This window comes from Colias croceus, chromosome 19 (genome assembly GCF_905220415.1).
Source record: "Colias croceus chromosome 19, ilColCroc2.1".
NCBI lineage: Eukaryota > Metazoa > Arthropoda > Insecta > Lepidoptera > Pieridae > Colias > Colias croceus.
In genome coordinates, this window is record NC_059555.1 from 5,870,600 (window position 1) to 5,894,835 (window position 24,236).

At 31.8% G+C, this 24,236-nt stretch overlaps 1 protein-coding gene across 2 annotated transcripts in view; it reads right to left on the reverse strand.

Moving 5' to 3' along the window:
* The window catches only part of LOC123700218 (TWiK family of potassium channels protein 9-like), a 108,328-nt gene that overhangs the window by 20,599 nt on the left and 63,493 nt on the right, over positions 1-24,236 (reverse strand). Inside the window, exon 2 of one of the 2 annotated variants that reach the window (XM_045647367.1) lies at positions 22,656-22,695. The gene's annotated coding sequence lies outside the window, so the exon portion shown is untranslated. Of the gene's footprint in view, positions 1-5,722; positions 5,779-22,655; positions 22,696-24,236 lie in introns of those variants that run through there. The other variant, XM_045647368.1, reaches the window with a different exon arrangement.

Sequence of the window (24,236 nt, forward strand, 5' to 3'; positions counted from 1 at the left end):
CTGTGTCTGTGTCGGTGTCTGTGTCTGTGTCGGTGTCTGTGTCTGTATCTGTGTCTGTGTCTGTGTCTGTGTCTGTGTCTGTGTCTGTGTCTGTGTCTGTGTCTGTGTCTGTGTCTGAGGCAGAAGAAGAAGAGAAGAAGAGGCAGGAGACGTTCGCAACACTTCTATTCATATTATTTATATGATCTGATCTGAAGTATATGTCTCGATATATGTCGATTAAATTTTTAAATATTTTTTTTAACAAGGAGTACCTTTACATATATATATCTAGGGGAACCAAGTTTTAGATTATTATATTAGACCTCCAGCGTCATCAAAATTTAATTTAAAATTACAGGTCTCATACAAACTCCCATCCCCTAGTTTAAGGGGTTGGGGGATGAAAGTTACAAGTTTTATAATTTTTTTGTTGTTTGTGTGCTAATACTAGCTTACATACAAAATTTCAGCTTTATAGGACATTAGGAAATACCTTAAGAATTTTGATGATCATCAGTGAGTCAGTGACGAAATTAGCGTTTTTTAGATATAAATAAAATCTGAAATATAAAAGCTAATGTAATTAAAACTTAATATGTTCAATAAGTCCGCTATTGACAATATATCCCGAAAATTTTGTTGATCTAGCATAATCCAAACCCAAGTTATGAGGGTTCAAAAAAACGTCGAAGCGCTTCGAGAAAAGATAGGTAGTGCCCGTGCGCTTCGCTTTCTTCTTTGGCTAGTCTTGGCGGGGGCACTACCGTGCCCCCAGATACCCGAGAAAGGACATAGGCTACCTTTTATTGCGAAATATGTACCACGGGCGAACCGGGGCGGACCTCTAGTAATTAATATAGATTAAAGAACTAAAAATACGATTTAAAAAGAAACTCATAAAATTATTGTATCAATAGTCGATCCTTGTTTGAATAAAATCTGTATAAAGTGGGTCAGAATCGAGTCTAAAAAGTTGGTTAGATACATTTATCTATAACTCTTCAGTAAAAAATAAAATATAAAGCTATATAAATCCAAGGTACATATTATATCACACTTAAACCTGTGAGATTTGAAGAAATATCATACGTTCTGAGTTCCCTGTAACCGTAAACCCGTCACGTGCGCGCAAAGTGCTGACAACATCGCATTGGAATCAAATCACGAACTTTTAGCACTTGGAATGTGAGCATTTTCAATTATGAGATATTTTAATAATTCATCTCTTATAACCCACTTTTTGTCATAATACGTAGTAGATATTATATACTTTAAGCAATTAATGGTCCTGTTATATTTTTATCTGTATATAAATATTGTTATATCTGGAGGCCTATTTATTTTATCTTTAACTATGTGTCCATTCAGAATTTCCGTCAATTCAAACCGTCAACTTAAGACAAAAATATTTATTATTAAGATTACAGCTTTTTCGTTTTTATATCAATCGTATCGTATACAATCTAGTGGGTGTATGCCATAATTCAATAAACGTCAGCTACATTTTGGTTTAAACTCTAGCCAGAATATTGACAATTGCTATAATCCCGAGTGCTAGAAGTGTCGGTCGCTCTGATCTCCAGTCATATCGAGTTTCTGTCCCACCGGACTATAGAGTATGGACCACAGAGTATAGACTATATAGCATGGATAGACTATAAAGTGTAAACTATAGAGTATAGAGTAAAGACTATAGAGTGAAGAACAGTTGAACTGTTTGAGTGCACCGTTGAGAGTCGGAATGTGACTAGAACATTCCATTTTATAATCTTCAACCTTCTGTAGTTGGAAATGTTAAAGCAGTATTTCTTGTATTACCTCAATATTTGTTATCGTTCTAGATGTGTATCGAGAACTTAAATTTCTACGATACTTTTTATTGACCATAGAAACATTTTTACGACAAAATAGTACATACTTACACAAATCGACATCATGATCAAATAAAACTAGCAAACAACAAATAGTATGAAAAATAAGAAGCACCTTGTATGAGAATCAACGATATCGCAATTAATTCACAATGAATACGTTTATTCACATACATATATTATATACCTATTGAAACGACTACTAAGAAATAATACGTTGATTTTACAAGCCAATACAATGAAATAAATACAGGAAATCTTACTCAAGTGTTATTGTACGATACAGTAAGTTATTTCAACGGAATCTGCATCAATGGAATGTTCACCTGAATGGAGTAATAAGACAAGTCTCGAATGTAGTTTCATACTAAACAGAATATTATTAGTGTAGCATTTTCAGACAAACAGCCATTAAGTTTAGCATTCATGCTAATTGCTAACGGTGCAAGACGTACGTCGTACATGCACGTGCACGTATACAAGATAGAGGTAGAATATTATGATATTATGCAGGTTTTTGTGGAGGAAGGAAGGTGGAATTCCTCCATCGAAAAAGGGAGGATCCTCGACCAGTCAACTCGACTGGCCGGCCGTGAAGGCCCCAATGGATGATGTCGGAAAGTTGTATATATAGCTCTGTAGCGAAAACATTTCGCTTGCGCGATTCAGAGCGAGGTGTCGCTACAGGACTCCCCTCCGAGACCGGAGGTCGTAGTACGAATTGCCTTGCCAGTGCCAGGTATGTTCCAGTGAGTCGGAACAGGAAGCCGCTAGTTCACGGTGAGTCGGAACTGAGTGCGGTGATGCTGCGTGTAATGCTCCAGTGAGTCGGAGTGTGCAGTGAGGATGGCTGTGGAGCTGCCCAAGTTTGCGCGATCGCACATGGTAAGGTAAAGGCTCCTAATACGGCGGTAGTCAAAATCGCTTCCTAATACGGTGGTATTTCTTTTTTCGAGTTTTATTCCTGTTTTATAAATTTTAAGTACACCAAAACGTAAGCTATTTATTCCAAATTTATTACTCCATGACTTAACTTACGTTTGCAAGTATAGCACATAGACAACACAACAAGATCAATCAATCTGTGTAACGGCATCGACATGAGAGGTGTTTCCATACAAACGCGAAACAACAAAAGTAAGTACACTAATATTTATAAACTAAGTTTTTCGTATTAAAAAGCCGTTCAAGTTTGTATATGTATTGTTTATTGCATTTTCCTACTATTACACTCACTATTTTAATAGCTTGTTTCATATCTGTAAGTCATTTTCTACCCAAAAAATAAGAAATAAAATACCGCCGTAATACGATACAAATTTTATAGATTAATCCTAATACGGTGGCATAACTCCGAAATAGGAAAAATACTGGGCATGTTTAATTGTTTATAACTTTAATTTTATTTACTTATTGAATTAATTCCAAGATTAGTTGGAATAATTATTAATCTGATAAATTAGAAACCATATTCTGCGGTATGTTTTCTTAATTAGAAATCCAGTTAAATATGAAAATGGTTGAGTACAAAATGTTTGTTTCTTAGAAGGGGTAAAAATAGGAAGGTGTATTTTAATGTATTACAAATCATTTATTTTGTATAACTGTTGATTTGAGTTTTACACATCTGAGCCAAAAAACTGTTATCATTTGATTAAGCATTTACATTCTCTTGTTTATCGAATTTTTGATGGGTCAGAATTAGGATTATTAAAAACACGAGTAGTTTTCCTATTACGGTGGTAGATATTTCCAGGTAACTCTGTATTAGGTTATATATTATTTCCTATTTCGGCCCTATTTCATAGAACTTAAAATTACCAGATTTAGGGTTGCGTAAATAAATAAGAAGTTTTGTGTTTTTTTTTGTGGATTCTTATTTGATATGCGTGTTTTTTTTTTCCGATAAAACTAAAAGCATAAATGAAACACATTAAAAGTGAATCAACGTAATCAAACCAATGGTTAATGAATAAAAAACTTACAATTTACTTTACTAACACATTCCTATTATTTACCAAATATTATTTGTACGGAACTTCAATGTATATAATATCTGAGCCTCCGTATTAGGAGCGGCCTACCGCAGTATTAGGCTCTGACCAAAATCATACCTCCGTATTAGGGAAAATCGACATGACTATTTAAATATTTTTTTAAAATAAGAAATATCATGAAAATAAACATAGACTCAACAGCAATACAAAATTTAAGTTCCACTTTTAACGATAAAGTGGTTTGGCACCTTTAGAAAGACTTACAAATGCTTATTTTTGATACTTACTTTCAAATGTTGCGAAATACCTCCGTATTAGGTGCTTTTACCTTAGTGGACAGTCTTCAGTCGTAAATTGGCTCCAATATAAAGAGGTTGTCAATCCGTTGTTTCATTTCTGCTATCCGAAATATATAAAGCCGCTACAGTTTTTAACTTGAACACAAGTGGATGAATTTAGCTATAAGTAATTATTAGTTAATAATAAAGTACCCATTTATCTAAGTCATTTTCTCTAATTATATTTCAGATTGATATTTTGTAGTCTATGATTAAAATTTTAATACACTATGAAAATGATCATAACATGCAAAGGGGCATTCATCAAGAAAATGATCCTTTTACTACATTGAATCTGAATGGTTATTATTCACAACATTACATTTTTATGTGTCGTCACAAAAAGAGGGAGAAGCAACGAATTTATTATTGTCATAACAACCGGGTTTTTATAGAAGATAAACTGTTTAAACGACGAAAATGTCCGTAATGCTTCGTTTTACGAGTGGCCTGGGCAAAGGCTATGTAGGTTTGGTCGTTTCCTATGCCATGACTTCATTCATATGCCCGGATATGAGCGGATATTCGATTATGCTAGACCGCGATTTGAATTTATATCCAACTCTGGTAATAGCTCCGTCATTTCTCGTATTCCTTAAGATTGTCAAGAACTTTTATGGCAAGAATACATTCTTATTTATTTGTTGTAAATAAATAACGTTAAAAAAACTTTATAGCAGATTTAACAAATATTTTGGACAGCTTACTAATAAATAATTAAGTTATTGATAACTTTTGACAGCTAGTCTTGAGGTAAATGTCTATTATAAATTTAGGTAGTGTTTAAAGACCTCTTCTGTCTTCGCAACATAATTTATCTATCTAGCTAAAATATTGAGCTCTACTTCTGTTTTTTACTAGTTCAATTCAGCCTTTCTCGTTCATAATACTCGCGCATTCATTATAATTTCTTATATATCTTCGCTTATATTAAGTCAAGCTCTCATAAGATAAATCAAATGACGTTACCAGGCCATTACAATGAGTTATAACTTGTCGCTACTGCACTCTAGTTCTGGTGCATATAAAGTTAAATCTTCGTAATGGCTTTTCTCTGTATCTTTTTGCGTGTTAAACATTTTTTATTCCGACGTAAATACTAACATTTGGTTAAAAATATACATTCAGTTATTGGAAAACCATTAACGACTCGTCGTTTTAGACGAGATTTTATATTTTCTGAATAAGCTAAAAACACAGTCGTTACTGCAACTACTTTAAATTCTGTACCTTTTACTATTTATAAAATTGAATAAAAACTGTATTTTGCTTTTTAGGTATATGTATGTATGAAATTGGTGTGTCGTTTTAAACTAAACCACAGACTAAACACAACTACGTATATTAACAAATTTTATTCGACAAGTATTTGAGTTTGATATTTACGGCACTTTTACTACCAATAGCTAATACTAATATTCAGACCGCGTTAATTTTCGATACATAATTAAGGTCCCCGCAAGAAGTCGTAGGTGTCAGCTAATTACAAAAACAAAGTAATTACATCAAAACGATGTAACGTACCCACACTCACAAAACATAATCGCCCGCAAATATTCTATCAACGGAATATCGTCCATCCATTGATCAAACACTTATCTCACACGTATCACAATCGTTTGGCACGGTATAAGCAATCGATCTCATATATCGTACACATTAGCAGTTTCAACCATTCCAAGAGGATTTATCCCGGACTATTAGACTCGATGTGCCAAATCGTTATCTAGCTAGCCTGCGGAGTAAAACGCAGCTAAAAGCTGTCTATTTTAGACCTCCGTTAAATATAGGCTGCTTGTCGAATTGTTGGTTGACACTATTACATGCGAATTGAAGGCGATTTATCTGCAGTTTAGTGTTAGGAAGAGACACAAAAGACTTGAGATTAGCTACAATTTGTGATAGAAAATTTTGTGATGGAATTAAATGCTGGGGAATTGTTATCAAATGACGACGCTGACTGGGAATGATGATTTACTGATATTAATTATTGGTTAAGTTCAATAAATAATTTAATATAGTAAACAAAGTTTTTCAATAATATATCATTCTAATAATATAATTAATGAGTGCAACTAGCAATGACGTCGTTGACACAGCCACGATGAGAAGTTACACTTTTTCCAAGACTGAATGTTCAAAATAAACTATAATGGACACGAAGTAAACATGAATAGTAAGAGATATGTATGATCTATATTCATTGCTCGAAATCCTTACAGCTTACAGATTATTCCGAGAAAATAATGATGAGAATCATTTTAGAATGCTAACAAACGCAAAGCCAGACTAATTCCAGAAATCTCTGTATGTATGTATGCACTGTAATTAAAACATAGCAGAATTTGCCTTTCACATATTGAAGACACATATTTTGAAAACCAAGTTTATGGAAATAAGTCAAAGGGAATTTAAATAAAAATACTTCACTACTACACACGAAGCAATAACATAAAAGTTCAAATATCTTCAAGTTAGATTTATACTAGATTGACTATAGTCAGATCTTCACTAACCAGCAGGCGAGATCGTGGTCAAAATACATTCCAAATATCTATATTTTAACTAATTATGACTACATAGCTATTTGTAATAAGTATTAGTAGTTGGTAGTGTCATCCAAAGCCGATCTTTCGATTAATAAGTCTTCAAGAAAAGGAATACGAAAGTACGGTACGCGAAATTTGTCCATTTAATATTTAAAGAGATAAGTTCTTAATGCTCACACATCCTGAATAAGCAAAATAATTCCAGGTATATGGCATACTAATTGAAATACCGTAAAAAAAGAAAACACCACTAACCATAAATAATAACCCAGAAATACGAATACTTCGAAATGTCTAACCCAAGCGAAAACAATTTTAAAATTTAAAAGAAAGCCATAACCAATACATTCCCACTCGAAGAGAACAGAAGTGACTAAAGATTTTACAGTGACCATAAATTTAACAAGCTTTGACTATTCAAAATTGCACGTAAATTCTGCAAGCGAAATACTCATTCAACAACACTGTCTCAGTTACTAGGTTTATTTAAGGCAATTTTTCCATGTTCTACACGGTCTTAGCGGGGAATTTTGTGTTTTATTATCATCGGGGGAAAGGCGAAAATCCATAAATACAATTACGATGAACTAACTCCATTTACTCTGCCATTACTCTTTTTCAGTTCTGAGTAGGGGATGTTGTGAACACGAGTTATTGTATGAAGCTTAAGTTGATTGATTCAGAATTGTTTTATGAAAATAAAAATAAACATGTACACATTAAAATTACCTCCTTATTTATTCGAGAAGTAGGTACTTAGTCGTGATTGTAATTATTATCTTAGATAAGAAGTAGGTACTTAGTGGTGATTGAAATTAAATTATTCAAAAGCTTGGAAAATTTAAACTGCTCATTATATTCTGCTGCTTATTGTTAAAAAAATGAACATCCCAAAATGTTATGCTGCAAATATCGTGAACCAAGTAAATGTTTTAGACGAAAGTAAATTATACTCATAAAGTCGTACCGAAAAAATATATAAAAGCGTAGTTAGATTCACAGAAACTACCGCAGTATCTATAGATGGAATAAACATAAATTAACTATCAAGCAACGAAAACAATAACTCTTGTCTTAACAGATTGCAATTCCGTATCAAAGATGTTTCTCGAACGTTTATTTTAAAATTAAACTGTGTTTAAAATAAATGAATCACTGAAACGTTCCTTTTAAGCTCTTCCTTTGAAATACCACTTTTAGTTATAAAGGATCCGCATTGAAGTAGCGAATACGAGAAACAATAGCACTTAAAACATAACGACCTTATTTCCAATATAATAAACATCATACAAAGGTTGCTTTGAGTACAACATCGATATTGCTATTGGTTTCTTATTAAATGTGTAGTGCACGGTATGGTATTTATAGACAGGCAATCTTCCTGATCTAAAAGATGTATATGATACGCTGGTATTCAATATGTATCATATAGAAACGGAGGAATTCAGATTAAAAAGATACGTTACGTAGGTGAAATAGTATTTGTAGTTCACAAACAAATTCTTCAAGATACATTCCAATTTTTAGCGTGGGTAAGATGAAAACTGTATCTAAATCTGGATGATTACTGTTAACGTATATTCCATTCGAAATATCACGAAAGCCTGAATATTTATATCTTGGAATATTTCACATTCTGTATTTGTGCATTTATTAATGTTTGTAAAGCTATTTTTATAATATGGTAGTACAGGTAGCAAAGATATTTCATATATATATCCCACCAAAAACATTTTCATGTAAAATGTTGCCAAGACGAGCCCAATATATGACTCGCACTGTCAAAAAGTTATCAGATTTCATGTAGAGCGAAGCTTCTAACACTACACGCCCTAACTCTACATGGCCTAACTTCACAAACTCTACACCTTAGTCAAAATATGTGGCTTGGCCATTTCGCTACATTCACATCGGCGTAAGGTGAAAAATTAATTCACTGTTCATTACTTTTGTGTTATACAATAGTTCTTGTGGTAACGAACGGCCAAGCCACATATTTTGACTAAGGTGTAGAGTTTGTGAAGTTAGGCCATGTAGAGTTAGGGCGTGTAGTGTTAGAAGCTTGGCTCTACATGAGATCTGATAACTTTTTGACAGTGCGAGTCATATATTGGGCTCGTCTTGGCAACATTTTACATGAAAATGTTTTTGGTGGGATTTCATTTCTTTTTGTAAGTTGTTTGTAACAAAATTTTATATGTCGATTAAATTTTTATTTTTTTTAACAAGGAGTACCTATACATATATATATCTAGGGGAACCAAGTTTAAGATTATTAGATTAGACCTCTAGCGTCATCAAAATTTAATTTAAAATTACAGGTCTCATACAAACTCCCATCCCCTAGTTTAAGGGGTTGGGGGATGAAAGTTACAAGTTTTATAATTTTTTTGTTGTTTGTGTGCTAATACTAGCTTACATACAAAATTTCAGCTTTCTAGGACATTAGGAAATACCTTAAGAATTTTGATGATCATCAGTGAGTCAGTGACGAAATTAGCGTTTTTTAGATATAAATAAAATCTGAAGTATAAAAGCTAATGTAATTAAAACTTAATATGTTCAATAAGTCCGCTATTGACAATATATCCCGAAAATTTTGTTGATCTAGCATAATCCAAACCCAAGTTATGAGGGTTCAAAAAAACTTCGAAGCGTTTCGAGAAAAGGTAGGTAGTGCCCGTGCTTTTCGCTTGTTCGCTTGGCTCGTCTTGGCGGGGGCACTACCGTGCCCCCAGATAAAGATATTTCAATCATCGTCACACGGGTTGGAAAATTTTATTCAAGACAGCTACAACTTTATAAGTTATTTGATTTAAAACAATTCGAGGATCACTTTCAGCGGTACAGACATCTAATTTGTTCTATTGAATATTTTTTTTTTTTATAAAATTAAGTATTCCAGCTAAGATTCCAGCATTAAAAAATATATATTTTCACGTGTTAACAGTAATGGACGGGCTTATGCAATGGTTATGCCATGCTAGCCGTATTCATGGAAAAAGTCTCTAGACATATAAAATTCACAACGTACATTCTTTATCGTGCAGCATATTTTAAACTAAACTAATTCCTAGTACTCCAACAAACCAAAATAATTGAGAAACAAACTTGTAACTTGTCAGCACTTAACACCGTCTTATTACGTTCAACTGTAACAAAGCGCTCCCTCTTTCTTCCAGTAATTGGTTTTAGAAATTCCACCGAGAATTGATGGATTGTCTTATACAAGTTTGTCTTCGCATTGTTAATTATGCTAATGTCGCTGGCGGAATCGATTACGTGGTAAATACACTTATTTGTTCGTTGTTGAGGAGGCTTAGCGGTTGGTGGTGTTTTTTGTTGACTGAATGCTAAGTGTCAAAGTTAGCCAATTTATTAATAAGACTTTTTTAAATATTGTATAATGTTGTCCGTTTTATTTTATCAGTAGTAAGAGTATCTATCCTTAGTATAAGTCATTGAATGAAGTTCAAGTTAACCAAATTATTTATAACCTTATCGAAATTTTGCATTATTTCTCCATCGTCTACAGAGCTATAAATATAGAAAAAACAATAAATTTACTAACATTCAAACAAAAAGTAAGGTAACTCAAAAGAAAAAACACCATTAGCGCGATATGTGAAAATAATTAGGAGTTGCTGTGTTGCGCAAGGAAATCAAGCAATACACAAGAGCTGTAAATAACATTTTTTCGGCGTGACGCGTTTAACACAAATAAGCCGATAAAAAACGACCCAAAAACTTCGTTGTTTCAGCCAAAATCGCTTCTTTATTTTCCCCCAGTTACTTGAATAAATCGAGCCCTTTCGTGTTATAAATAAAATTGTCGAATACATTGCTGTTTGGAACAAGGCGACATGGTTGAACGACTGCTAAGGTCCGTAGTTTAATATTCTAAAGTCTTTTAATCTAACGTACTTGATTAATGACCTTTCGAATAGCCCTTTTCTTTTTCCTTTTTACTTGTTACAAATTTAATCCTAAGATTAATAATTTATTTTCTAATTAAATCAACTATAACTCAACATGCATTGTATTGTACATATTTATTAACATTAGCATATATATAAATTTATAAAGAATAGAAAAAATTCGATCACGAGGTGGGACTCGAACCCGCATCCTTCGCGCCATTCCGGGGCGGATGCCTAACCAACTCAGCCACTCGTGACCCGCCTGAGCAATCGAATTTATTTTATGTGTCTACTCTACGTGTATATTCTTTATAAATTTATATTTATAAAGCATTTGAATGCTAAAAACCAAAAAATATAAATTAGAATACCTATATTTCAATAATTAATCAACGATGAACTTCATTTATTTTTGCTTTGAAAACTTTATTCACTACTATTATTTACTTTGAAAACTTTGTTCTCTACCAATACCCAATTCCACTCCAATGTTAGTTTTATACCTCCAAATTATTCTGCATTCCCAAACAATGGGGAAACTCGATAAAAAGTCCAGAATGAATGTGGCAAGCATCCATTCAACTCCATATCGACGAATGCACTGAACTAGCTTTCTTATTCCTTCGATAAGAGCCACTACTCGTTGGATATTAATCATTCCTTTATACAGATTTATTATTTTTTCTTTACGCTTTTACCGCGGCTCATTGAATTAAATGGACGGAAAACTTTTCATCCGCCATTCCATTAAATTATTAAAATACCTTTGTTTATATTAAGCGACATTTAAAATGCTTTTAAAAACTTACTGTTAGTTTGTATAAATGATATTATATTAATATTAAAAAGTACGTGAGATTTTAAATAGAATTTCCATAATCATACCAGATTGAAACTCGGCTATTTTTATTAAAATCTAAAGTTTGCTCGCTCAGCGGAGCAGACCTTGGCCTCCGTCAACAGAACCTTTCAGAAATGAGAATTTCTTTTTAAAATGCTAATTTTATACAATTATTTAGAGAATTGTGTAAAATTGGCATTCGATGGTAACAGTTACCTCGGTTACTTGGTTACTTGCTGACGAATCTACCTTAAGGAACGTTGATAGCGTTTTAAGATCCAATTTAAAAGTACTTTACCTTCAAAGGCAGTATAAGCATAGAAGAATAAAATTATTCATCCGATTTTCCGTTTTATAAAGTACCGTGCGCCCCTGGCAACGCGTATTTTTATTATTTTTGTCGCTGGAGTTTTGTAAAAATGTTTCTAACCTTCTATTCATAGGATACGAGGAACATGCAAACCTGTGATAGTTTGACCTAACCGGATTTTAGAAAGAATGTTAGTATGCGTAACCTCGTTTACATGCATATTACTAGAATTTAGTACGACAAGATGTTTTTATTACTGCTACGTATTAAACAACTATCGAGAGATCGAGGTGAACATGAATTATTATTATCTAGCAAATGTAGGTATCAACTGCCCTGTTGTTTCAGGTTTAATAATAATTACTAAAGTACTTATATAGGGTGTCTCAAAAGAAAGTTTATATTTTTGTGTTGTGGGGGTATCTTAAATCTAAAGTGTATGCCAACAAACCAACTTCTCTAGAGCATTTTAAAGAAAATATCCGGCACGAAATGGCAGCCATCACTGTGTCTATCTGCCGAGCTGTCATAAATACTGTAATTTTACTGTTCGATTAAATGAGTGCCGTGAATGCAATGGACTGCATTTGGACGATATTATTTTTAAGAAATAAATTCCCATATTATGTACTTTAATAATTAATAAACATTTTTTCAATACACCGCTTACTTTTTTTTTATTCATCCACAAAATATAAACTTTCTTTTGAGACACCCTGTACAATAAGGTATAATAATAAGGTATACAATTAAATTGTCATAACATAGTACATTTTGTTATTCGTGTAACACTTAAGCATAATGTACTGTCGGAAGAGCGAGATGTCCTAACACAAGAATTAAATTGCTTATAAGGATGTCTCAATGACTGTAAAAAAATTGTAATCATATTTGTTACAGAATAAATATTTTTGATTTTTTGATTTTGATAGTACCTACATACAGACGAAATCGACTTTAGCGTCTCTTTGGATGTTAGTAGCAGTTAGACTGCTAATTTCTCGTATCACTGCGAAAGTTAATTTGCAATGGTTTTGTCTATTCCTTCCGAAATCATCATATACATACTCGTAGTGATCGTACGACTTAACTACGATAATTGATATTCTTTATTCTTTAAACCTTTTGTTTTATTTTAAAAATTACTTTCATAGCTCACGTAAGCTCTTACTCATATCAAATCTTGACACGTATATCCAAAATATTATATTAGTTACTTACACCAATATTACATTTTAGAACCCGTTTTCAAAAAGCATTCATTCGTACAGAAAAAGACGATAGACCCATTTTCAAATCGCCTCTACCAGACAGTATCTACAGACGTCACACGAGAACAATTCATCATCATCCGATCTCCATCGAACAGAAGACTGTATCAGATTCGCTATAATTTCTGTATAGGGCTCACAGATCCAGTTGCGGCTTGCATTGTCGAAACCATGTGTTGCGATAACGAGCTGTATCTATCAATGCGGTCGAGCAAATGTGAATGTGCTTCATTTATTTACTACCACGGAATATAATATAATCTGGTATCGCATATCTCGAGGGTATACGTGTTTGATTTGAAGTTGGATTGTTGGTTTGATGTGGCTATTTTCTTTGAAATAAATGTCTCTAAACCTATTTGAGTGATTTTTTCTTAAAATCTATAGTTTTAAGGCCAGCATTGATGATTGAAATTGGAGTGATGTTTGTTTGTTCTGTGGCTATTGATTCTTTGTTAAAGTAATCTAGGCGTGTCTATTCTTATGATTCTTTGATCTATAATTTTAAGTAACATTAGTTACTTATTATAAAATATCACAATAAATTATTATAAAATATCACAATAATCGGAATTCACGAATAAATGATTAAAAACAATGTGTACCTATTTATTGTACAACACAGATTTAATTGATACCTTAATTACTCCTCTGAAATGCAAATACGTAATTAGAGCGGAAGTAATTTCCTATATGGGGCAGTAGATCATTATCAGCGTTCTGTGGCCACCAAAATGAATCATTATTATTATACGAATACGTGTTTAAAAACAAAAAGTTCACCCAAAAAAATCATTATTAATCATTTATGACATTAAATAAAAGGTCTTGTAAACTTATAAAATACATTTTTGAAGGTCGAAAATAGTCTTCCATTACTATGTCTCAGTATTTATGTATTTCGCCTACTAGCCCGCAACTTCCTTCGCGTGACCTCTAGACGTGCGCACTGTGCATATATTATATAGAAATAAAAGTTTTCGAAAGTGTCCATATCCACTCATTAAAATAAGTCAATCTTAACAACAATAAATCTTACACAAAATTATAGTCACATCAAAACTCACGAACTGACAAAAGTAAACACATCCGTTTCTCAAACAGAACCCGGAACTTTTTTGGCACCATTCTACATTACGAACAATGTGGTGAAAAATAACTAGCGAGTGCAAAAGTAGTATTCTGCATCAGTAAAACTATGTTAAAGTGAGTTATGAGCATCCTTCAGGGACTAAAAAGTATGCGATGTAAGAATTCAGTTTGAACAATCGTCCCAGTTCTCTGTGCAGTCGCTTTACTTGACAAAAAGAAATATGCTGCTAGTTTTCGTGTGAGTTTTGTTCGCAACTATCACTTATTAGACGATGTTATTAAAAAGTACATGATACATTAATTCAATACAAAAATTAGTTTTAGAGTTTGGAAATACATGGTATAATAATTGTAGGCATGTAATACACATAATATTATGTACACAATATAATATTATGGTCTCAATGTACGAGACGTAAAATTGATGTATAGAATAGTTTGTTATTATAGATGTTTATATTACACCAGCTTAGGCATAACCTAATTCTAGCTACGAATCTTACATAAAAAATACGATCTATTGTTCCTAGAAAATATAATCTTCGTGGTAACTAATAACAAAACCAAAGCCATTTAAAAATTATCAATGAAATGAACTCAAAGCGAATTTAAAGATATGCTATACGTAAGGCTGTATTTATGTTCTGTGGATATCGTGTTCAAACAAGAAACAGCAATAGATTGGATGAATTTTGATATTTAATCTATGAAACCTAGCACGGATGGAGAATGGGCCAATAAATTTTGTATCACGAATATGAAACGTAAAAGAGACGCAAATAAAATCTGTACCGAAAGACTTACATGTATGTAAGTAAACTGGAATCAAAAATAATAGTTAGATTTTGAATCGTGTAAAATTAAAGTAATAAAATTATTAATATCTATTATATTAACGCTCAATCTATTACTTTATCTATGCGACAAAAATTTATTTTGCAGTAAAACATTAATATAATTTCAAGTCAGGGCAAAGACAAATAAAAGTGTTAAGGCATATCCTCGTGTAAGAATCCTCAGAATTTAAAAGCAAGAGAGGCATGCGTTAGGTAATATACCTACACTAGCCGCTCCACGCGGTTTCACCCCCGTGGCTCCTCTCCTGTTGGTCGTAGCGTGATTATATATAGCCTATAGCCTTCCTCGATAATTGAGCTATCTAACACCGAAAGAATTTTTCAAATAGGACCAGTAGTTCTCGAGATTAGCGCGTTCAAACAAACAAACAAACTCTTAAGCTTTATAATATTAGTATAGATTTAAACGCATATCGATTTGAATAAGAATAAAGCTGAAACTTTGAATTTAAAACTATTCATCAGTACATTACTAATTTAATTGAAAAATAAAATCCATTTGGAGACAAGAAGATCTGATAAGATTGATGCTCTCTTTTATACGGATCATTATCGTCGACTCTTAGTCGATCCCGAGTAATAGATGTCCCTTATTCAATGGAACTAGGATCTCGATTGTGAAGTGACGATTAATTGTCGAAATAATCCTAATTGACGTATCGAATTAAGAAAAAACGTGATAGTTGTTTATTGTGAGATTTGTGGAGTATTAAAGAAGCGTATTAAATAGGTAATTTCATATCAATCTCTAGATAAGATTTCAAAAAATACAGAATTTATTAGAGCTCCAACTATCCCTCAATTTTTAAACTTGTTATTTTTATAGCAATAACCATAAAGTTCAACATTTTCATTAAAATTAAAATCGACACGTTCATTTTTACATTATACTGCTTATGGAATTGTTTTTAATTTTTGTATTCTGTTACACTGGAATTTTAATTAAAATATTTAACGACAGAAAAATGTTTGACTTTAGAGAGAATTCAGAACGAAGCAACGACGATTGGCTTTTTATAATATTGTAATATTTTAGGATAAAACAGACGTATAAAAGTGATATTTAAATATTATCACTAATGATTCATATACAGTTACCTAATATAGGTATCATATTATAAATTACAAATTTGTGCATATTTAGACAATTTGTTTGTATTGTAATAACTTCCAGAAATAATTAGCTACGTAAGTTGCTATTACAAACTACAAAGGACAGTTTTATTGCCTAATGAAACAATATTTAATTCCTAAAACCTTTCTATTCATTCGGAATTGGTAGTAGGACATCAACAACGTTTTTATAAGTTTTCATTGCGCCAATCTCTAAAACAATAGATCAAATCGATATTCAATTTAAAATGTGCAAGAGCACACGCATCCATAACTTGGACCGCGGACAGGATTTGTAAAACTAAAATTTTATACATTTTTCATAAAAACAACATTTACTATAACAAAGATTGCATCGTATTTTCGGGTTTTTGATTTTTATAGTAATATTCGAGTATTGTACATTTTTATATTAAAGACTTTTACTGATTTATTCATTATAATATTAATATTACTATCCCGACGTTTCGCACACATCTCAGGGAGCGTGGTCACGGGGAGTCCTTGGACTGCGATAGATAAAACGTGTTTAAAATCCGTTAAAATATTTAATTTCTAAAAGTTTGCATCGCTCAAAGTCGCTTGCTTTCTCCCCCTTTCGCTAGGAAGCACTTTTTATAGGAAATCCTCGCCCCAGCAGTGGAAACAAATATTCATAAGATGATGATGATGGTGATGCTTATGATCAAGAAAAGGCAAGTTTAAGATAAAGTAAAAGTTAGTATGGTTGAATGTGATGATATTGTAGTTAATGAAAAAACTGCTAAATGTATTTGACTACAATTGGTATAAAAATTGACTAGCCAGAAATAACATACAGTTTTTTTTCCCTAAGCTACAATTGCATGTCATACACAACGTCAGAAGATGGGACTTAATTAAGATAACAGTTAATTAATAGTAGCGAGTTTCGTATCAAATTTACATCAAACAGAACAATAAACAATTTAACAGCCCCGTCAAACTGACACTAAATACACAATTTTATTGTAATTAAACATAACTATTAGTATTTGAGTTGTGGACGCTCTAATTACTTGTCAGCAATTACGGTCACACTAATTAGTCCTTCATCGGTCTAGCTATTTGAAATGTGTAGACACTGTTATATTGTTACAGTATAATTACTTGATTCATGAGGGAATGATAGTATGTGTTGGCAGATGATGTACGGTTTGTAATGTGCTTCTTTATTTCAGCTACGCCTATTTGTTAAATCTTCAGATAATGCACCAGTTAATAAGCATTAGTTTTCTTTCATTTCAAACTCAAAAATTTATTTATTCAATAAGACTTCTTATAAAAGCACTTTTGAATCGTCATAACATTTTTTAACATTTTGGAAACACACCGATTCGGAAACCAGTTTCTATGGAGAAGAAACGTCAAGAAACTCCATACTTAGTTGCTCTTTTAAAATCATGTCAATTCATCCAGGATTAATATACCTAATTAATTCGGTAGATTTTTTCTCAAGTTATTCATGGTCAAGAGAATTAGGTTATTTATATTATGTTGTTCATGTCATTTAAATTGATTTAATAAATACAAGTCATTTTAGAATAATCATGTATTCATAGTTAGATCGAAACCATAAACTAGATTAGATTTTATCCAAACATGAAATACTTGTGTAGGAAGTAATCTAGTCTTGCATCCCGGTAGACATTCAAATATTGTCTTACTAAACAAACGTATTTAGAAACAAATAGCTTCCAATCTTCAAAACAAAGACTAGATTTCAATTGTTTCGTTTTCAATTTTGTTTAATCGTTACTCAAACCAACAGCTAGTTCAATTCCTTTATTTTCACATAGAGTTATTTAAAAACGCGGGAAATACAATCTAGATTGACGATTCGCAATGGTTTAGTGTGGCCATACGAGTTGAAAAATGCGTCCAATATATTTTTCTAACAATCTATCCTTTGAAACATTGATTGTGTAAAACATTTTTGAAATGGATAGAAGTGATTTGCATAGATTTTTTTAATATTACAGAATTTATTTCATTTTTCATAAAAAGATGTTTAGATACTAAATAAGTAGTAATCTGTGTAGTTTAAAGTACCATGTACTACGGTATGATACTTTCTTTTTTTAGAATTTTACGCAATATCGGGATAAAATTATTATTATCATAATATATTTATAGGTATATTTATTATATTATTGTGATCGCAAACAAATTAAATTACTTGAGGATACTCGATTAAGCAGAAATGAGACGATATTTTTATAAAACTACTCTTATAAATATAGCGACAACTTGAATTACTATTTTGACCGATCCATAATATTATTAAAGTTATCTTAAAATAATCTATTTCATATTATGTCATCTAAAATACCTATAAAAGAATATAACATTGTAATAGGTATACCTATATAATATTAATTTCTTATACCTACCTATGTGAAAGATAAATAAAGTTGATTTATTATGATAAATCTTGTGAGTGGTAAATCGTTCTTTTGTCACAAGCAAAACAATTATTTACCTTAGTTACAAATAATAATACTAGAATGATATTATGTTTAAATTATTCAGTAACACACACTCGATTATTATTTAAATTAAAATATATGAATATCTCAATATAGTCGTAAATATTAACCGAATAAAACTTAATACGCAGATACTACATATTTTATTCAAAGTCTAATTGAATAAAATTTTGTTATACGCGGTTTACGCCATGCATAAAACATCGTATTCAGATGAATTGATTCAATATAAAATATGATATTTTATTTCATAGAAGGCGGGTTATAGGTCGTAATCTGGGATTATTTATCAGGGTATAAATATTTTAATACAGAAGACTGTTTTATGTGATGAGTGAAGGTGAACCGAACGATAGTCTGGGTGGTAGTGTCTACCTTTATTTGATAAAGCCGCTATTCACGGGCGCATAATAAAAATGGTATAAAATCAGTTTTTCATAAGTAGTAAAATTTTTAGGAGTATTCGTTTTATGGATCACTGTCCTTCGTTATTTTAACAAGACAATCAAATATGAAAGTGATTTTTATGTTAACAATTTAAGAAGAACTATTTCTATCTCTCTTTTTTTAAACATTAATTAATACGTGAGATATATCAAAAGTATAAATGAAACTACTAACTAACTGTAAGTTATTTATTCTATTATCTAATTATTGAAAAATAAATCCCACATTTCAATTATCATTACACAATTACGTTCCAATAAAACATAACAGACATTAAATCATCTAGTATTAGACGAATAAACTGAAAAATATTCTCCATACGTCCGCTAAGACCGATCAATATAAACACGGTACACAATTGGAGGCAACTATGAATTCACGGTCCGAAATCGCAATTCCCTTCAACAAGCGAATGGTAAATTGCCTCTCGAGCTTAACGCGAGCGAAGCGAACTTATTATGTATTTATCAATACCACAAATTTGCGCCCAATCTAACGCGAAATATAATAGAATCGCTTTGTGTATCAACGTTTAATATTTGATGAAAATGCATGATCGATGTTATTTTGTATCGAATATTCAGATATCGTTTTATAGTAACGCCTATCGAGTCCGTTGGTACCGTTACTGTCTTTGTCATCAAGGATTGTATTGTAGTTTAGAAGATATCTACATAATACCACATAATACTGGAAAAATATGACACAAGCAAACTTATATAATACATTTATACACATGTGGTTTAATATAGGTATTATAATATTTTTATACCATAAAATGATCACTACATAGTATAAAAGAAAGTCGCTTTCCCTGTCCCTATGCCCCTGTGTATGCTTAAATCTTTAAAACTAAGCCACAGATTTGATGCAGTTTTTTAATAGATAGAGTGATTCAAAAGGAAGGTTTTAGTATGTAATTCATAAATTTTTAAACAAAGCGGGCAAAGCCGCGGGCAAAAAGCTAGTAAGATATAAATCTTATAAGTGAGGTGTATGGAGGAAAAAAATGGGCTCCTCACGTCATAATAAAAGCGATTAATTTCCTCCAGCATTATTAGTTTCTTGAGCTCATCATGTCATTAGATACAATTAGTTTTCATTAATATCTCAGTCTATGAATAATTACTTACTAATATTTTACTTTTAATTAAATTATAATTTATTTATTACAAGCGACATGTACTATCCATAATTTTTTTTTTATGTATAGATGTATTGTTTTTTTTTTTTTTTTTACAGTCAGGACACGAGAGTAAAGCACAAAATCATGGATTATATAGTTCTAAGTGTGACAAATTTACAAACTATAGTCATCGTCTCACATACTGTCCTAGGCAACCTGTCAAGCAAGTTTTGCCTTAATATCCTTAACCATTCAGTTACTTACCAGGTCTCCAGACGTCATCGTTTTCATACCTCTATACGAATATTGAAAAATAATTATAAGATATAATGATAATAAAACTTAATGAATAAACCTGAAACCTGACTGGAATTTAAATAAGAAATACATAGAAGGAAAATTACAACGCTTTTACTTTAAATATTAATAAAACTAACTTCACAGGTCAACAGTATATGCCTTGTTCTTTACACAAGTTTACATCACTATTACTTTAATGTTAAGTTTAAATATAATGGACTTTAATTTTACAGGTATTTATAAAAAATACGTCATACAATCTAAATTACTCCATTTATCAATTTAAATTACACACACACACAAATTACGCATTAAAATTATATGGACAAACGTTAAAACATTAAATAGCTACTCCATTATATTATATAGTACAGATTCCCAAAGTTCCCATGCACATTTGATTCAGAACTACATCCCAGAGTCTGAACAAAGTTCTAGAGCAGCACTTGCATGTTTCAAATGTGTAAGTACTTTCTTTTAAAACTGATTACAGCGCTAAATGTGCAAATACTTTGTAAATTTCCAAGTAGCAGATCACGAAATTATGGCATTAGGAAACAAAGAACTTCGGGCGGATAAATCACCAAAAATTACTTCAATATAAGTTATAAAAAGTTTTCAACTTCCGACAAATAAATCTAATGGCTAGAGAAGAGCGTAAATAATATATTTTGGAAGTTGTGTTTAAATCCATCTATGTTATTGCTACATCCATACTAATATTATAAATGCGAAAGTAACTCTGTCTGTCTGTCTGTTACTCAATCACGCCTAAACTACTGAACCAATTTGCATGAAATTTGGTATGGAGATATTTTGATACCCGAGAAAGAACATAGGCTACTTTTATTACTACTACTACTACTTTTATTGCGAAATATGTACCACGGGCGAAGCCGGGGACCACTAGTAATATTATAAAACAAAGTCATCCGTTGCGTCTGTCTGTTTGTTCGCGATAAACTTTAAAACTACTGCATATATTTTCATTCTGTTTTCACTTATGGATACCCTTGCTCTTGAGGAAATTTTTTTCTCTTTAAGTATAGAATTTCTTAAGTTTTAGTGCACACGCGAGAAAGTTTGTGACCTATAAATACGAAACTATAGAGCCTATTTCGATGTATTGCTATAGAGAAGGACGAATTGACATGCCAATATGGCATTTTTCGGAAAGAACAATAAAAGAAAGTAAGGCAATGCAAGAGCGGGCTAAAATTTCAGGTCCGAAATTCGGCCATCTGCCGCTCTCGCATACTAGATATGCCGATGCATGTAAATGAACTACTGAATCTGAATAGGCTGTGACACCTCGAGGTTTACGTTTAATCGTTATTGGTTCATTAGTGATGATAAGTCTGCTTAAATACGTGAAATTAAGCATGGTATTTTAAAATTTTAAGTTTAGGGCTAATTTCCATAATTTAGGCGTCTTATTAATATCCTTTTGGTGTTGAAGTTATGGACAATATAGTCACGTATCAAATATTATGCATCATTAATTGTGCAGATTATTTTCCACGGATCTTCATGAATATTTAAAAGTGAAAAGTGTATAATATAATAATATATTACCTACTGTAATAAGAAACTCGTGGTCAACCTTCACGGAATCTACATTTAAAAGCAGGCAAACTAAACTAATAATCATCCTAAAAAATTAACCATTCCTAACAATACTTAATTTAATATTACCGTACTCCCACTATCTGTACATTTACTTATACTGACTTTATATCACATTTCCTATATTTTGCGCTATAAAAGTTCTGCAGAACATCATACAGAGCTTATCTGGGTCAAATAAATTATAGATAGTGAGTGTAATGACGTTTGCTGGGAACTACCGGTGTATGGAATAGATTTTATTATAGAGGTGCGGAATCTTTGAACATTACTCGTATGTATGGGTAATATTTGAATAAATTACTAATGATTAAATAAGACGGGAATGATGATAATTACATAGTAATAAAATTGGCTTTATTACACGTAAAGAAATGTAATTGTAAAGAGAAGGTTCATATTGTTTTAACAAAATATGATTGAATCAAAACAAAAAATGAAATGAAAACAGATAAAAAAAATTGATTAATTATAAAGAAAATACACTTAATACAAAATTAACACTCACCTTTTATTTATAACGTCAAATTGCTGCGTTTCATTTGTTCCTGAAACAGAAATCAAAATTTGAACGGCGCCCTTCTTATATGTTTGTTTTACAGCGGGTTCCTTTTAAGTGGGCTATTAAATGCGTTATTTGTTTGTGATTTAACGACATTGTTTTATGCGTGGAGTAAATTAAATTATGTATCCCTTTTTATTATAGTAAAACCTCTGACAAATTTATTCAACCTCGTTCTAAATAGAATAGAATTTCCAAAACAATGGCTATGCTCAGATATAATTTTATTGTACAAAAAAGGAGACCCTAAATTTATAGGTAACTACAGACCGATTAGTTTAATTCCATGCATATATAAAGTATTTACCTCAACTCTACTAAGAAGACTGACATATATCTTAGATGAAAAGCAACCCATAGAACAAGCGGGCTTTATGAAAGGAATGTCTACAATTGACCATATACATACAGTAAAACAGTTAATAGAGAAGTATAAAGAATACAACAAACCCTTATATATATGCTTTATTGACTATGCAAAAGCATTTGACTCTATCTTACATAGTACTATATGGAAAGCATTAAAAGCCCAAGGTGTCAACGACACATACATATCAATTATAAAAACAATATATGAGAACAGCTATGCTAGAGTAAAATTAGATACACAAGGACCGAAATTTAAGATTAACCGTGGTGTGAAACAAGGGGATCCACTTTCAGCAAAAATCTTTATATCAGTACTGGAATATATCTTCAGCCAGCTAAATTGGGGGTCATATGGTCTCAAAATCAATGGAAGATATTTATCGCACCTCAGATTTGCAGACGATATAGTTTTGTTGTCAGAAAATGTAAGGGAATTGCAAACAATGATAGAATCGCTAAATAAATATAGCAAAAAAGCAGGTTTGAATATAAATCAGGAAAAAACCAAGATTATAACAAACAGTCAGCAGTTACAAGTCACAATAAATGAAACTCCCATTGAATATGTTGAAGACTATATTTACCTCGGACATCTTATCTCATTTAAGCTATGCAACGAAAAAGAAATTGAAAGAAGGGTCAAGCAAACATGGAATAAATATTGGGCTATGAAAGAGATTTTCAAAGGACAAATGCCAATTCCACTAAAAGCTAAAGCCATGGATATATGTTTAACACCTTGCCTAACGTATGCATGTCAAACATGGCCCCTTGCAAAAAAGCATTTAAACAGAATTAGCATCTGCCAACGAGGCATGGAACGAAGCTTTTTGAATATCAAACTTAAAGATAGAATCCGAAATAGTGATATAAGAAAAAGAACGAAAGCTCAAGATGCAGTAAAGTATGTCTGTAAATTGAAATGGAAGTGGGCAGGTCACCTGTGCAGATTAAGAGACGATAGATGGTCACATTCGGTGATAAATTGGACACCTTTTTATAAAAAGCGTAAGAGGGGAAGACCAATCACACGATGGAGTGATGATATCAAAAATCACGCAGGTGCCCTTTGGACTAGATTAGCTAAGAACAGGGATGAGTGGAAGAAATTGGAGGAGGCTTTTACCGCAAAAAGCGGTCCTTATTATATCTGATTAC